At 43.9% G+C, this 15,005-nt stretch overlaps 1 long non-coding RNA gene across 1 annotated transcript; it reads right to left on the minus strand.

Moving 5' to 3' along the window:
* Positions 1-2,024: 2,024 nt before the first annotated feature.
* Positions 2,025-6,277, minus strand: LOC124111184. Its single transcript, XR_007220505.1, has 2 exons — positions 5,859-6,277; positions 2,025-2,590 (listed from the first exon to the last, which is right to left on the minus strand). It is a non-coding gene; the product is annotated as an uncharacterized LOC124111184 (long non-coding RNA).
* Positions 6,278-15,005: the final 8,728 nt, after the last annotated feature.

A 15,005-nucleotide genomic window follows, 5' to 3' on the forward strand; every position in this document is an offset into this window, starting at 1 on the left:
GGCTGAAATATTGACGTGAGGTTAAGTTTTAGCTCACTCATTTACTACTAAATAAGCCTTTAAAATATCAGCGAATATCATGTGTTCCAGCGCGGGTCTTCTCCAGCGCAATAACGGGGAGCAGTCAGCAAAAGTTAATTGTTTGAAGCGCACGTAATATACCATAGATAACTCGACAACCTGTCAAATATGAATTTAGAGCCGTGTGGTTACATCAAGACACTGTATGTGCTGAAGCAATCAGGATATGTATATGAGAACAAACGCATTGCAATGCAGTATACTATTTTAAACTTAAATGTATTACATGTATTATTGAAAGGATGCAAATACATGTTGATTGAAAACACCTATATTACTATTATAGGGAACAGAAAACAAAACAAAAACATTGTTGTATAGCTGTGGCTCTATATTTGCTTACCATCTGTCAGTGCCCTAGCAGTAGTTGTGATCTGAATATTGAAACAAGGATGTAAACTAAAATAACACAATTTTTTTCAGGTGTTTTCAGTGTGTGTGTGTGGACCACATACAATTTGAACGTAATCAACCGGTAAGGTAAGACTAATACAGGAACAAGGGGAAGGCCCATCAGTTACCGGACGTCGCCTTGCTGCATGTCACATCCGATGTCGTCGACCCTACACATCACATCGCACGATGGGCAGCAGCTGGAGGTCATCACAATGCCAGTGGGGAGACGTCATTTCCTGATTTTTGCTTTATGTCGCTCGGCATAATGCCTAATGAGTAGCAGGTCCTCGCAGCGGTAGCCCCATTGACGCACTGAGAAGCTTAGAAATTACTGGTTATCTCCCTTGTTACAAGCTCAGTTCATTTAAGACTGGTTGAAGTGGAGAAGGTCTTCATCAACCCGTGAAGATCCGGGGTAGAATAGGTCTTCAGCAACCCATGCTTGTCGTAAAAGGCGACTTACGGGATCGGGTGGTCAGGCTCGCTGACTTGGTTGATGCATGTCATCGATCACAATTGCGTGGATCGATGCTCATGATATTAATCACTGGATTGTCTGGTCCAGACTCGATTATTTACAGACCGCCGTCATATAGCTGGAATATTGCTGAGTGCGGCGTTAAACAACCAACCACAAAAGCATTATACAAGGAAACTCCCTATAGTTATAGTTAGATATTGTGATATTCTTTGGAAACTGGAAGAGTAGATTTCTTGACATCTTGTGTGTAGAGTGTCAGGGATATTCTCTTGTATCTGTAGGACTTGATTTCACAAGCTCAGTACCTCTCTCACAATTAGGCAAATGAAATGAAGCTCCGTAAAACAGGGGACGGACAGACTGCGCCACGACATAATCCCCCTTCGGTCATTCTGGCCCGGCGGGGGCTAAAAAAAATGAACATCGATCCAAGCAGACTGAATAAACTGTCTAAAAGCCATCAGGGTTTTCTTATCAGCTGCATCCCGTCGGTATGTACTCGGAAACTACAAGGGCTATATTTTTGCGACTACTTCATGGATTCCTTTCCAATTGCGGGTACAGTTTCTCTACAAGCAGTGTGGATTTTCCGAGAAAATATTGCTTTTTTTTAAACTTTGACGACAGTCTGCATAAATTGAGTCTGGAATCACTTGATTGTCTGGTGCAGACTGCAATATTCAACACTGAAAGACCGCAAAAGCAATTTCAAGCTAGCAATCGCACGTGTTGACAATAGTTTTGGGTCTTCTGTACTGTGCCGATTCTCAGTGTCATTCCAATATAATGGACAAATTTATATGCGTTGACAGAATTCGGCATGTGGAATCCTTTCCAAGTCAACGATTGCTAGCTGGAAATTGCTTTTGCGGACTTTCACACATCATTGACATCCGCGAGCCTGACCACCCGATCCCGTTAGTCGCTTCTTACGACAAGCATAGTCGCCTTTTACGGCAAGCCTGGGCTGCTGAAGACCTATTCTATCCCGGTTCTTCACGGATCAGCTTCACATGTATCACCTATTCTTACCCGGGTGGTGTTATGGATAACAAGAAAGACTGGCGGTTGTTACACATTTATTTCTCCTCAAATACACAATTGGCATACTCGGGTCTGTACATGAAATGAATTAGTGATGTAGACACCGCCAGACATTTGATATTTGTTTCAGTTTCACCGAGTCAATATTCCAGGGCGTGTTTTTACATGCTTGGTGCTGGCAAACCGGGATTGGAACGCATATTGCGGCGACTGGGCAACCCATGCCCATGCCCTCCAGCGCCATGGCGACACCCATACTTTCATGGCAAAACAAAATCCGAAACATTGGGAATACATCAAAGTAATGTAGTGAACCAAACCTGCTCCCATGTCCAGGAACAGGACCATCCTGGACTGCTTACTACGGGGGGACCGACGCCATCAACTGAAATTGAGAAACCAAGATGTTCTACGCTTTCCTTAAAGAATGACACTTTGAAGGTCAAATCCACGGGCTCAAGTGTAAGCCTGAATGTATGACCATGCCTCCTGCCTAAACCTGTGTAGTTTGATGGAATCGCAAACGCATGTTGAAGACTTAGTTCTCAAGATGATAGTTTCCTCAGCTAGGAAGACTGATGACAGGCCCTGTGGACAAATAATACAGAGTCAAGTTGTGCAACGTCCACATAAAACATTACAATCTGATATCACACATTGACACGCATAACGAACGTGAGTGAGTCGGGTTTAACTCCACTCATTCCGGTCATATCACAGTGTGGGAGGAGGTGAGGTGAAATGGGGTTTAACGTCGCGTCCAAGATTATTGCACTAATATAGCGGCGTACATGTACGTGTGTGTGTTTGTGTGGCTGCTTGTACTAGTCCGGACTGATGCCGATTTATAGTGCTAGCTCACTGAGATACCATGCCGCAGTTTAACATGAATACCCCACTCAGACACAGTATACTGACTCCGAGCCGACCAGTCCTTGTTTTAGCCCCTTAATGTCGAGCGACAGACAGGGTAACAACAAGTACCGTCTTTTGGTATGACGCGGCCGGGGATCGAAACCCGGGCCTTCCGCTCTCCGGGCGGACGCTCTACCACTAGACCACGGAGGCGGTCCAGCGTGGGAGGAAAGCATGGTATGGTGCTGACGGACCTAGAAACAACCGGGACGAAAAGGAATTCGAACTCACGATCATGTGTTTCTGGCGTGTTCAAGGGATGCAACTATGTACAGGGAGGACTGGGTCACCCGTGCCCCCAAACAACTTTTGTCATGTCAGATACGCCAGGTATAGAATTAGTCATTGGGTACCACTTGAATGTAAATATATAAGTCAGTACAAAGTAACTTTACATAAACAAGTGTGATCCGCCATTCTGTACCACGCACAGCACAAGATGGACCTAACTCAAGGAATTAAGATTTTTATCCATAATCGAACTTTTTGAACGTAAATAGATATATGTACACTAATACATGTAATATATGAAGCTAAAAGTGGCGTAAAACCATACTCACTCACTCACTGTTTGTTGTTTAACGCCTCACTCAGCAATATTCCTGTTATATGATGGCGGTCTGTAAATAATCGAATCTGGACCAGAATCAAGTGATTGACATCATGAGCATCGATCCACGCAATTGGGATACGATGGCATGTATCAACCAAGTCAGCGAGCCTGACCACCCGATCCCGTTAGCCGCCTCTCACGACAAGCATAGTCGCCTTTTACGGCAAGCATGGGTTGCTAAAAACCTATTCTACCCAGAATCTGTAACAAATTGGGGAGAATGGGTTTTTTTTAATTAGTTTGAAGGTAAATTGATATAATGTATGTACACATCATATTTACAACATTAGAAAACCTAGTTAGGGACATGATCGTTCGATGGTAAATTTTAGGGGAAAGAATTATGCTTCAAACTGTTGAAAAAGATAAATTGTCGGCCACAAGGAATACATTGTTGCAAGACAGTTTTTGTTTAATATACTTGCACCCAAGAGAGACTTCAATGAAATTTTGCAGTCACACACGGTATACACACACTGAGTGAGTGAGTGAGTTTGGTTTTACGCCGCTTTTAGCAATATTCTAGCAATATCACGGCGGGGGACACCAGAAATGGGCTTCACACATTGTACCCATGTCGGGAATCGAACCAGGGTCTTCGGCGTGACGAGCGAACGCTTTAACCACTAGGCTACCCGACCGCCCCTATATACACACACTGAATACACGGAGTTGGGACAAGACAACGTAAACAAGGAGCAGGCAAGTGTACTGTAAGTGTCATAGTGCAGCAAGTTAATTGAAACAGAAGGTGAATTTAAGTGCACTTGATAATATACGTAATGGCACTCCTGAATTTGTATTCACTACGCAATGCTACCGACTCTTTCGGGTGTAAATCATCCACATGCCCTATTTTAAACTCAGGCTCGCTGAAGTCCCACAGCTGTTGGTTTGTTTGAACATAGACCTTCCTATCACTCGATCATCACATGTTGGGCGGTCGGGTAGCCAAGTGGTTTAAAGCGTTCGCTCGTCACCCTGAAGGCCGGTTACAATCAGTAAAGCCCATTTCATGCGCCCCCCCCCCCGCCGTCATATTGCTAAAAGCGGCTTAAAACCATACCCACTCACTGACTTAACCTAACCTGTTATTGTGCATATGTTTATTTGTTGTTTAACGCCGCACTCAGCAATATTCCAGCTATATGATGGCGGTCTGTAAATAATCGAGTCTGGACCAGACAATGATTGACATCATGAGCATCGATCCACGCCATTGGGATACGATGACATACACCACCTAAGTAAGCGAGCCTGACCACGCGATCATGATAGTCCCTCTTACGTCAAGCATGGGTTGCTGAAGACCTATTCTACCCCGGATCGTCACGGGTCAAGACATCCAGTGGGTACAATGAGTAAAGCCCATTTCTGGCGTCCCCCGCCGTCATATTGCTGGAATATTGCTAAAAGCGGCGTAAAACCATATATACTCACTTACTGTTTGTTGTTTAACGCCGCGCTCAGCTACATGACGGCGGTCTGGACCAGAATCCTGTGATTGACGTCATGAGCATCGATCCACGCAATTGGGATACGATGAGATGCATCAACCAAGTCAGCGAGCCTGACCACCCGATCCCGTTAGTCGCCTCTTACGACAAGCCTAGTCGCCCTTTACGTCAAGCATGGGTTGCTGAAGACCTATTCTAACCCGGGTCTTCCGGAACCAATAGACCTGGCAACTTAAACCTGTATTGGTTTGAAAATACTCACTCCGTTCAATCTGTTCATCTTTTTCAAAATAAACATTTAACACGCAAACTGCAGTATTGTCAGCATGATCTGGGATTCATTCATGCAGACATGACTCGTCGCCTGCAAGATACTGTCATATGTGGGCAGGTTTTGACAAACAATGACTTGGAATACAGAACATCACTTCACGTAGAGCACAAAACTCTTCCTTATTTAACTTTGTACATGAAAGACCAGCCTCCTGTATTTTAAATGCAAAATCATCAATGTTTTGAGGAGCTTTCTGAGCCAAAGTATGGAAATCAGTACCTGCGTTTTGTTTACGTAAAATAGTCCTGTCAGACTTTGATTCACAGGGACAGATGAAACACTCAAAACAAAGTGCGGGTCGTCAAAAAAGAAACAAATCCCCAGGCTTTCATTTCGTAAATGATCTCGATCCATGGCGAAAATGTTATTTGCTTAGGATAATTAATTGCCATTTTCAAACTTCCCCCGAAAGTCCAAGCTGTTTGGGGGTCCCAGAGCCACCCGAAAACTCTCTGGGTCGGGCATGCTGGCCCGACTTTGTGGCACACTCAACAAAAACTTTGACGAAAATAAAATACAAAGTCAATTTTCACTCACACGGTGTATTTTCATTTGTTGTATCTTCAAATGTTCTTCACCTGCCACCAAATGTAAGTGTCAACAAGGAAGGCTGCCCGCCGGAACGCTAAACATTCACAGCTCGACCACACAGGGCGGAGGACAAGGCTGATCTGCACATGCTGCACGGACGACCCATTTACCAAAGTCGCTCCTGATTGGCTTGTCGTGTCACGTGCCGTGGTCCGTGGATATTGTCATTTTTAAAGTAATTCTGTCACAATGTTTACATCTCACAATAGATTGACACTTAAATACAAGGTGAAATAAGGGCATGTGCAGCCACTGGACACACCTCTAGAGCCACCAGTTACTTTGATCCCCACCGTAAATCTAGGGATATGTTCAATCAACCACTGTATGTGTGTGTTTGTTGTTTAACACCGCACTCAGCAATATTCCAGCTTTTTGACGGTGGTCTGTAAATAATCGAGTCTGGACCAGACAATCCAGTGATTGACAGTCCACCACTAAATACATGAAGCTGCCACACGTTTCTGCATGTACTGGGCGTTGGGGTGGGCAAGTGGTTAAAGTGTTCGCTTGTCACGCCGAAAACCCGGGTTCGATTCCCCACATGGGTACGATGTGTGAAGCCCTTTCTGGTGTCCTCCGCCGTGATTTTGTTGGAATATTGCTAAAAGCGGCGTAAAATCCTACTCGCTCACTTACTCTGCATGTACTGTTGGCCTTTCCTTTCACGATTTCTCGTCTTACATACTTCCAGTTTACCTCAAGGGGAATGTTTCTGACGTGATTGCCTGACATGGGAGAGTAAGGTTACTCACAATTACTCACATCGTGTTTGTTGCTCCAAGCCACACAGCGATAATCCAGCTGACGGGGGTCTGTAAATAATCTATCTGTACCAGACAATCCAGTGATTGACCTCATGGTCATCGATCTATGCAGTTGGTATACGATGATATCCATGGCAACCCGATCCCGTTAGTCACCTCATACAAAAGCATGGGTTTCTGAAGACCCAGTTTGAATAATATCCTTATAACACTACTGCCTGTATCAAGATTTGATTCAGCATATACTATATCTAACGGTTAATACTTACTTAGAGGACCCCGATGTCAGACAAATTACTTATTAAAGTCTGGTCATAGATAAGAAGATCATAGATATACATAGAAATACCCCGTCATACCCATGCAGGAACACCCCAGAATACACAGGAATACCCCGTCATACCCATGCAGGAACACCCCAGAATACACAGGAATACCCCGTCATACCCATGCAAGAACACCCCAGAATACACAGGAATACCCCGTCATACCCATGCAAGAACACCCCACAATTCCCAGGAATGCCGCGTCATACCCAGGAATACCCCGTCATACCCATACAGGAACACCCCAGAATACACAGGAATACCCCGTCATACCCATGCAAGAACACCCCAGAATACACAGGAATACCCCGTCATACCCATGCAGGAACACCCCACAATTCCCAGGAATGCCGCGTCATACCCAGGAATACCCCGTCATTCCCAGGATCACCCCACATTTCCTAGAAATACCCCGTCATACCCATGCAAGAACACCCCAGAATACACAGGAATACCCCGTCATACCCATGCACGAACACCCCACAATTCCCAGGAATGCCGCGTCATACCCAGGAACACCCCGTCATACCCCTGCAGGAACACCCCAGAATACCCATGCAGCAACACCCCAGAATACCAAGGAATACCCCGTCATTCCCAGGAACACCCCACAATTCCCAGAAATACCCCGTCATACCCATGCAGGAACACCCCAGAATACCCAGGAATACCCCTTCTACCCATGCAGGAACACCCCAGAATACCCAGGAATACAAGGTAATACCCATGCAGGAACACCCCAGAATACCCAGGAATACACCGTAATACCCATGCAGGAACACCCCAGAATACCCAGAAATACCCCGTCATACCCATGCAGGAACACCCCGTCATACCCATGCACAAACACCCGAAGATTACCCAGGAATATCCCGTCATTCCCAGGAACACCCCACAATTCCCAGAAATACCCCGTCATACCCACGCAGGAACACCCCAGAATACCCAGGAATACCCCTTCTACCCATGCAGGAACACCCCAGAATACCCAGGAATACACCGTAATACCCATGCAGGAACACCTCAGAATACCAAGAAATACCCAGTCTACCCATGCAGGAACACCCCAGAATACCCAGAAATACCCCGTCATACCCATGCAGGAACACCCCAGAATACCCATGCAGGAACACCCTACAATTCCCAGGAATGCTCCGTTATACCCAGGAACACCCCACAATACCCAGGAATACCGCGTCCTACCCAGGAACACCCCACAATACCCAGGGATATCCCGTAATACCAAGGAACACCCCCGAATACCAAGGAATATCCTGTCATACCCAGGAACACCCCACAATTCCCAGGAATACCCAGTCATACCCAGGAACACCCCACAATTCCCAGGAATACCCCGTCATACCCATGCAGGGACACCCCGTCATACCCAGGACGACCATATAATACCCAGGAATACCCCACAATAACCATGCAGGAACACCCCACAATACCCAGGAATACCCCGTCATACCCAGGAACACCCTACAATACCCGGGATATCCTGCCATACCCAAGAACACCCCGTATTACCCAGGAATACCCCGTCATACCCAGTAACACTCAACAATACCGAGGAATAGCCCACAAAACCCTTGAATACCCCGTCATACCCAGGAACATACGGTCATACCAAGGAATACCCCGTCATACCCAGGAACATACCGTCATACCCAGGAATACCCCGTCATACCAAGGAACACCTCACAATACCCAGGAATACCGCGTCATACCCAGGAACACCCCACAGACACCAGGAATAACCCGTCATAGCCAGGAACACCCCTCAATACCCAGGAATATCCTGTCATACCCAGAAACACCACACAAACCCAAGGAATGCCCCGTTATACCTAGGAACACCCCACATTACCCAGGAATACCGCGTCATACCCAGAAACACCCCAGAATACCAAGGAATATCCCGTCATACCCAGGAACACCCCACAATACCCAGGAATACCCCGCCATATCCAGGAACACCCCACAATACCCAGGAATATCCTTTCATACCCAGAAACACCACACAAAACCCAGGAATGCCCCGTTATACCTAGGAACACCCCACCATACCCAAGGATATCCCGTCATACCCAGGAACACCCCAGAATACCAAGCATTATCCCGTCATAACCAGGAACACCCCACAATACCCATGAATACCCCGCCATACCCAGGAACACCCCACAATACCCAGGAACATCCTTTCATACCCAGGAACACCCAAAAATACCCAGGAATATCCTGCCATACCCAGAAAGACCCTGTCATACCCAGGAATATACTGTCATACACAGGAATATCCTGTCAAGAATACCCCACAATACCCATGCAGGAACACCCCACAATATCCAGGAATATCCAGTCATTCCCAGGAACACCCTACAATACCCAGGAACACCCCAAAATACCAAGGAATATCCTGCCATACCAAGGAATATCATGTCAAACCGAGGAACCGCCAACAATATCCAGGAATATCCTTTCATACCCAGGAACACCCAAAAATACCAAGGAATATCCTGTCATACCCAGGAACACCCCATAACACCAAGGAATATCCCGTCATACTCAGGAAATATGACCAGTGAGAATGTAAAAGTGATGTAATTTAAAGAGGAGCAAGGTCTACTTGACTCGGCGCTTGTGCAACAATTTGTAATTTTGTGTCCGGCACACTTTGTAGTATTGTCATAATTTGAACAATCCGAGGGATGGCTATTATGAGTGAGTGAGTATGGTTTTACGCCGCTTTTAGCAATATTCCAGCAATATCACGGCGGGGGACACCACAAATGGGCTTCACACATTGTACCCATGTCGGGATTCGAACCCGGGTCTTCGGTGTGACGAGCGAACGCTTTAACCACTAGGCTACCCGACCGCCCCGATGGCTATTATGGCTGCAGTAAACTCATCACAGATCAGCTTACCATCTGAGGCAGAATAGTTCAGGCAATCTAGGCCATGTTTTCACTCAACTTGGAACGAATTTTAACAGAATTTATATAACTTCAATGGATTTCTACAAGGTCCCAAAAACAACATACAAAAAGTCCCAAGCAATCCCAGTTCGTGAAATATGTCAAGTCTGCAAAAATCCAATATGGCCACCAGTTGTCAAGCTTTCTTCCATATTTCAGATGAGGTCGATCTTCTGATGAAAAAACGTGTTGCATTGCGAAAAAGCTATTTTTGTTTATAAAAAAATATTAACAACTACTGAACGGTTTCGACTTTTGACAGATCTACAAGAATTCAAGATGGCCGCCTATTCAAAAATTTCCAAAATGGGTCTTTAGACTTCAGAAACTTTTAACTTTAAAAAAGTGAGCAAGGACGTAAATGCATATAACTCACAGAAGTATAGCTAACACTTTTAGAAAAGAAACACCGTCACTTGAGCCAAAATGTCCAAGATGGCCGCCAAGAGATTGTTGGATAGACATGGAATATCAATACAATGTTGGACTCTGATGACATATTTAAGTGATTTGAACTTCTACATTAGGGTAAACAGACCCAAGGATGCATGTAGAATGCTCAACCCTTTACATAAATCCAATACAACCACCAAATATCTATATTTATCTCTTAAACGACATAGCTAACGACGTTCCCTGCAACGAATAGCCACAGAATTCACCACTACAACTTTGCTACTATTCACAAAATCATGTAACTGAATGAGCATATTCAAATGTTGGTGAGGTGAGGTGAAATGGGGTTTAACGTCCCGTCCAAGATTATTGCACTTATATAGCGACGTGTATGTGTGTCGGTCTGTCTGTCTGTCTGTCTGTCTGTCTGTCTGTGTCTGTCTGTCTGTGTCTGTGTGTGTGTTTGTGTGTGTGTGTGTGTGTGTCTGTCTGTGTCTCTGTGTGTGTGTGTGTGTGTGTGTGTGTGTGTGTGTGTGTGTGTGTGTGTGTGTGTGTGCTTGTTCAAGTCTGGACTGATGCCGATTTATAGTGCTAGCTCACTGAGATACCATGCCGCAGTTTAACATGAATACCCAACTTAGACCCAGACTCCGAGCCGACCAGTCCTTGTTTAAGCCCCTTAATGCCGAGCGCCACACAGGGTAACGCTCTACCACTAGACCACGGAGGCGGTCTCAAATGTTGGTATTGGTGGTTATATTGGAGAGGGAGATAACTCACCGAGTTCTTGTGAAACAACTGGTTGTTGGTAAATTCTGAGAGGACCTCATGGGGTCACACAAAGTCTTGTTTCCAACAAGTATTTACATGAATGAAAATAAAACTTGCTATAGTGTTTGTCCTGTTAATAAGTATGTACATACAATAACATAACAATCAACATTAATATTTAAACTCGCCAAAACATGTTAAGTCCTATCACACTGTTTTAGTGTTAAATGATTAAACAGTTAAACATTTTTTAAACTTGTCGGCCATCTTGAAAATGGCGGCCATCTTGAATTTTTGTAGATTTGTCAATTGTCGAAAAGGTTCAGTAGTTGTGAATAGCATTTTTGAAACACAGTATGGCTATTTCGTAAGGCAACACATGCTTTTTTTCATCAAAAGATGGAACCTCATCTGAAATATGGAAGATATACTGATAATTGGTGGCCATATTGGATTATGCTATTTGACATTTCCCAAACTGGGATTGCTTGGGACTCTTTGTATGTTGTTTTGGGGATCTTGTAGAAATGCATTGTGCTGAAATATACTCTGTTGCAATTTGTTCCAAGGTAAATCTTACTTAGCCTCGACACAACAGTAATAGATGTTGGGGGCGGTCGGGTAGCCTAGTGGTTAAAGCGTTCGCTCGTCACGCTGAAGACCCGGGTTCGATTCCCAACATGGGTCCAATGTGTGAAGCCCATTTCTGGTGTCCCCCGCCGTGATATTGCTGTAATATTGCTAAAAGCGGCGTAAAACCATACTCACTCACTCACTCACTCACAAGATGTTAACACGTTGTTTGGTTTGATGTAAGAGGCGACTAACGGGATCGGGTGGTCAGGCTCGCTGACGATTGATGCATGTCATCGTATCCCAATCACTGGATTATCTGGTCCAGACTCGATTCTTTACAGACCGACGTCATATAGCTGAAATATTGCTGAGGGCGGCATTATACAACAAACAAACACACGAAATAACAGAAAGCTAGTGTGTTAACAGAATTAGGCAGATATATTTGGCCCCGGGCTGTAGTGGGAATGTATGGCAATTCATTTCCCATTCTATGATTTAAAGCAAAGTTTTAAAAACTGAGAAACGAACATCATATCCCATACTTGATTGGGCAGATTTAGTGTGAATGAGTGAGTTTGGTTTAAGGCCGGTTTTAGCAATATTCCAGCAATATCACGGCGGGGGACACCAGAAATAGGCTTCACACATTGTACCCATGTCGGGACAGATTAAGGGGTCTCATATAGTCTAGTCGGGTCTTCCGCCTCAGTTGTATATTATAATCAGTTCAAAGGATGAAACTTACAAGCAAATATTTCGCAATGTACTGCTAAAATAGAACAAGCCTATCGGTTGAAGAAACGCCGTGTTGAAATGTTTACATCCAGACTTTTGTTTATCCTTGGTGACAAGCTAAACAAACGTCTGTGTCTAAACAGTGTGTGAAGCAAGCACCTGATTCCTACAACATTCATTCTGATGTAAATCAATTTTACTATATAAAATTTATGTTTCATCATATTTCTTAAATCATTCTAACAGTAGCAACGTATAACTTACCCACCGAGTAAATCCTAATACGACGTCATTTCTGGAGATTCGAACGTGTGCTCGCAACTTGAGGCGACTTAACGGACCGGGTGGTCAGGCTCGATGAATTGGTAGATGCTCATGATGTCAATCACTTGATTGCCTGGTAATTTACAGCCCATCGTCACACATCTGGAATAGTGCAGAGTGCGGCATTAAACAACAATCAGACACTATCTAATGACATTGTTTTGCCACAAAGACACTATATATAGTCACCTCAAATAAATAAAAGCATTTAAAACCATTCCATAGTCATAGTTAATCCCTTCTGAAGAGAGAGTCGATTGTAGGATTCCAACTATATTATAATCATGTGTTTATGACTCACTGTCCAATAGTGATGATACCAGGTGTTCGCGAAAAGGTGAGCGCACCTCAACGGTGCCACCCGTCACAAACACATGCAAAGTCACAGTATAGCCACTTTGGTCATTCTAGCCATTTTAAAGTAACTCCACAGCCAAATAACTCTCCACCTAAAACCCAATGTATTTTGCTGTAAGACTTTTTCCGCCTGTGCCATCCTAGGTTGCCATTAACACCTGTCGCTGAAACAGAATCTGAGGCTTAAAACTGACTGAACAAAGAACCTGGTACAGGTGATTACTGTGTGTATTAGAGTTGGACAAACTCGACCGGTAAACAAAAGCACATAGCTCTATTTGTCTTTGGTTCGGCGGATCCTAGCACGCGTGGTGTGGGATTGCAACAGATTGGTAACATACGGTTATTGATTGGAGACAGCGCAACAGAGGAGTGGGGATATGTTTATTTTCAATGCCGACATGTTTCAGAACTTGACCAAAAAAAACAAACTACCTGCCACAAAAATTACATTAAGGATTAATTCTTTTTTTAATGATCAGGCTCATTATCATGTTTTGAAGCTGAAGCTGAAAATATATCTGATCTCCAAAGAAAATCAGTGTATTTATCGTGGTTTGCCTTTAGCGGTGTACATGGAAATTTATTTAAACGTCCTTGAAGGTAAGATAAAAAGTAGTCAAGGAAGATCGAAGAAGAATACAACTTATCCATGTAGACAAAATACTTTCTTTTTTTTAATTGAACATTAATTGTTCGGGGTTTTGTTAATGCACACTGCACACGTGGATACTCCATGTTAAAGTTGGGCCAACCAATGCTGGTCGTAAGTATATAATGTGTATGTGTATATGATGAAAGCCTGTAAATAAACACTATTGAGATGAGGAGTGGTCCGCAGCGTTTGGGTATGCTGTCAGTCACTGAGCCTGAACACACGCTCCGTTAACAGCTGCACGTTGCAAGGGACTGCTTGCTTGTGTGTTGTTCAACGCCGCCATCAGCAATATTCCAGCTGTATGGCGGCGGTCTGTAAATAATCGAGTCTGGACCAGACAATCCAGTGGTTGATATCATGAGCATCGATCTACGCAATTGGGATACGATGACATGCATCAACCAAGTCAGCGACCCTGACCACCCGATCCCGGTAGTCGCCTCAAATGACAAGCATAGTCGACTGTTACAAGGATTAACCTTGAATGTTTCACCAATGAGTTAAAATCCTCCCTTATCTAAAATCAATGAGATTTGTTGGCGTGTGGTGAGACTTTGCCAATTTTCAGAGACATTTTGTCCTCCCGAAGTGGAAACTGTATTTGATATTCGGTATTTGTGACTCCGAAATTATGTTTTATATTTTATATATATATATATATATATATATCCTCCGATATTTTCGAACATTAATTATTCCACTGTAAGTATTGAAAAATGTTCGCATTAGTATTTATATTTCTGTTCATTGTCTACTTTGGGAGAAAATACATTAATATTTATGAATTTCAGTCAATTGTTGACTTTAGGAGGAATTATTTGCGAGAATAATTATAGATAAGGCATGTTTACCACCATCAGCTGTTCATTTCGTTGGCATGCGGAGAACAAATAATTTCTAGGTCTTCGACAATGTCTGTTAAGATCGTAATTTAATATATTCAAAGCGATGACTTGAATAGCGACAGTTGTAAATTGTGTTACAGTTTGTTGGCACAAAATATATAATTTACATTCCAACGAGCCTGACCACCCGATCCCGTTAGTCGCCTTTTACGGCAAGCATGGGATCCTGAAGACCTATTCTACCCCGGATCTTCACGGGACGCACACTCATGAGCAGAATGATGATTGTATTTTCAAGTATATTGTGTATAAGTGCAGTTTAGTGCCCCGTAACAATTTGTTTGTTTGTTGATA

This window comes from Haliotis rufescens, unplaced genomic scaffold (genome assembly GCF_023055435.1).
Source record: "Haliotis rufescens isolate VD_foot unplaced genomic scaffold, xgHalRufe1.0.p SCAF_13, whole genome shotgun sequence".
In the NCBI taxonomy this organism is placed as follows: domain Eukaryota; kingdom Metazoa; phylum Mollusca; class Gastropoda; order Lepetellida; family Haliotidae; genus Haliotis; species Haliotis rufescens.